Source organism: Aegilops tauschii, chromosome 6 (assembly GCF_002575655.3).
Source record: "Aegilops tauschii subsp. strangulata cultivar AL8/78 chromosome 6, Aet v6.0, whole genome shotgun sequence".
NCBI lineage: Eukaryota > Viridiplantae > Streptophyta > Magnoliopsida > Poales > Poaceae > Aegilops > Aegilops tauschii.
Genome location: NC_053040.3, coordinates 259,223,019 through 259,226,515, shown reverse-complemented (window position 1 = coordinate 259,226,515; position 3,497 = coordinate 259,223,019). Strand labels below are relative to the sequence as shown.

Below are 3,497 nucleotides of genomic sequence, written 5' to 3'. Positions count from 1 at the left end.
GTACACTGACTTTTGGTTATTCTATAGTTAGTCAATGATGTGCATTCGGCATGTTTCATCATCAGATGCGATTATTCATGCATTGGACTGTGTTATTCTTGTTTCATCTTTTATAGTGTCAATATTGATGGTGCACCTATAATTGTTCCTTCCATTTTTAGGACAAAGCACTTCAAGAGGTTAAAATCAAAGAAACTAAAACTGAAGGTCCACTTTCAAGTGAGCAGAAAAACAATATTTTCCAGACCGCTTACAAAGACACTCTGGAATGCAAGTCATCGCAACCTCGTGCGTACGGATACATGGCCAAAACTTCAACTGGTTCTGAAAGGTTTTGTATCCAGATCGAAGAGCAAGCTCGTGCTACAGCAGCCACCCAGGAGCGAAACTCTCAGCTTAGCCAGCAGGTCAACGAATTAGAAGATCAACTACAAGCTGAACGTGCAAACACACAAGAGAGGATTAACTTGGAGCATGCTGAGAGAGAACAACTTGAGGAGAGGTTAAAAGAAGAGTGTGCTGAAAGGGAAAGATTGTTGCAAGAGGAGCGAACATCAAGACTGGAATTTGAAAGAAACATGATGGCAAAGTTTGTAGAATTGAGCCAACAGATGGGAACCCAACAGGTGATTACAGTCATATGCTTCCGACCATGTAAGATTTATGTTGCTTACTTGCATTGCTAGATGTGCACTTCTATTTGTAGGTGCCTACGAAGAGGGTTGACAAAGAAAATAGTAATCCAAACCTGCAAAATATTTTTTACAGAGATCTAGTCCTAATAAGACTCCAGGTTCAAGGCCAACTGCTATTTCTTCAAATGCGCTCATACAAGCTGCAGCAAGGCATTCTCGAATGTTTAAAGCAATGGTAAGTCACAACCTTTGCTTTCTCTTCATGTTTACCTACATTTTAAATGTCATTGGTCTTCATTGTTAGCTAGCTGCTTCTTCTCTTTTACCATGTGTTGCTGCATCGAGTCACAACTTAAATGAAAAAGGAATATGTGCTAGCTAGGGACATGAACTTAACTGAAACTATACATCTAGTCTTAACTTAAATTGATAGCCGAAGATTTTAGTAGATGTACGATCGGACAATGGCACCATTCTGTATGCATGAGCAGGATGTCATGAGGATGCGCGTAATACCTTCGCTGATGAGTCCACTGCAATGTCCCATGAAGTATCTCTTGCCGCTGATATGGGGGTCGTGAGAGTCATTTTTTAAACGGACTCGCAACTCCTGATGGAAGCACTTAATATCAATAAGGTTGACTTGTCAGCCCATGCTGCTGTTATTGAGGATACCAAGTACCCGCTCAAATTATGGTTTTCTTATTATGAAATAAATGTATGTCGTTGCTCGGCAAACTCTCATGAGCTTGCTAGTCTTGGTAGGATGTTAGAACCTAACCACTATTTGGAATGGGAGGCCGATGTACCAGCCCTTGTGGCTGCCTGTGCTTTGGGTGATTCAGCCCGGCACCGTTAAGTTAAACCAATGTGTTTTCTCAAAAAAGAAGCTTTTAGTAGATGTACTTGTGGTTGTGCTTTAGACATTTACACGTGTATTGTTGTTCTGATCCCTTAGTCACATGCTTGCTGACACAGTATTAGTCTAGTTAGTCTGGCGATAGTTTTTAACAATGGGGCTGGAATAATTGTATGACGTATGTTATGTTCGACTAATTAACTAGAACTTTTTTGTTTCTTGATTGCAGGATCCAAAGAACTAGCTGGATTGGACTCTAGATCACGGGCAGTTTAGCCTTCAAAGTAAATTAGGGTGGCTAAATTACATTTGAGTTTCTTTTGATGGATATTTGCTATGAGAATTATGAATTTTATGAATCTGCATATTATACATATGGTTTTGAATATTGTAATCGAAAGCCTGTATTTTTTTTACGGTTGCAATAGACTATTACCACAACCCACTTTCGGTTGCCACATGCTAGCACCACTAAAAATATAGTGTTGTGTTATATCTCATTCGCTACGCCTATCTGTTTTGTTGCACTAGGATGTTGCAACGGAGCACTTTATATTGTTGTAATAGCTTGGCGCCACAAAAAATTTCACGATGCGATAATAGTTTGGCGCCACCAAAGTAAGTTTGTTCAAATAGAGTATCGCCACGGAAAGTATAAATTGTCGCAATAATTTCTCGCTACAAAGTTTTTACCTGTTGTGATACCTATTTATCACCATAAAAACAAGTACGTTGCAATTTCCTGTTACGACGATTCGAATATTTGTTGCCATAAGTTAATGCCACAAGCGCAGTGGGTCGTGGCAACATGCCTAATGCCACGAAAACAAGGATTGTTGCCATAGTTTATTGCCACAAGTATAGTGGATCGTGGCAACATGCCTAATACCACGAAAACAAGGATTGTTGCCATAGTTTGTTGCCACAATTGACTATTGCCACGGAAGAGTATTGCGCCACGAAATGGTCGTCGTTGGCATAGGTTGTTGCCACAAATGTCTATCGCTACGAGATATCAATCTCCACAATTCGTTACATGTTGCATTAAAGCTATCTCCACAAATCAAATTGTGGCATCAAGTGAGTGTTGCCACAGGAAAACATGTGGCAACTTCCCGCATGGTTGTTGCAATAGCACACTTTATTGCCACAATTTCTTTTTCGTGGTAATAACCTATTACCATGTGTCCAGTCGCAACGGCTGCCAACGAATGTCATTTCGTTGCAATAGGTACTTATCGCCACGAAACAACATGTATTGCAACAAACGATTTTTTTGCAATAGACCCGGATCCTTGTAATGAATTAGGTTTTTGGCTCCGTATCTGATCGTTTGGGGGTACGTAGGTATATATAGGAGGAAGGAGTACGTCGGTGGAGCAAAAAGGGGCCCACGAGGGTGGAGGGCGCGCCTGGGGGGGGTAGGCGCGCCCCCTACCTCGTGGCTTCCTCTTTTGTTTCTTGACGTAAGGTCCAAGTCTCCTGGATCATGTTCGTTCCAAAAATCACTTTCCCGAAGGTTTCATTCCGTTTGAACTCCGTTTGATATTCTTTTTGTGCGAAACTCCAAAATAGGCAAAAAGCAGCAATTCTGGGCTGGGCCTCCGGTTAATAGGTGTCACGACCAGATTTTTGGGATAATAATTTCCCAGAAAACGGCCTTTGTGCTCACCAGCCCCGGGATTACTGTTAGCTGATGAGACACCAACTTGATACAAGAATTCCAAGCAAGGTACAAAAATATGTAGTACAAGACCATTGTGGCCTAGGAGTACAACATTTGGTTTCTAGTGGTTGATGGCGGAAGCGGTCTGCGATACAACTGCGTCTATGGGACTCCATTCCCACAAGAACAGCTGACTAGGATAACTCCTATCTTCGCGAGGCTGCTATCGTCAATACGTAGGTTCCGAGGCTGTCACCGCGATGCTTATCTCCATGCGCGAAAATCTGGCCAAGACAATAGCCAGGGACAAGCCAGTGAGTACGTTTGAATGTACTCG

The 3,497-nt window shown here is 41.9% G+C and overlaps 1 long non-coding RNA gene across 1 annotated transcript; it reads left to right on the top strand.

Moving 5' to 3' along the window:
• The first annotated feature begins 330 nt into the window (after positions 1-330).
• Positions 331-2,778, top strand: LOC120965824 (uncharacterized). The gene is made up of 3 exons (XR_012186839.1): positions 331-626; positions 707-870; positions 1,724-2,778. It is a non-coding gene; the product is annotated as an uncharacterized lncRNA (long non-coding RNA).
• The last annotated feature ends 719 nt before the right edge of the window (positions 2,779-3,497 follow it).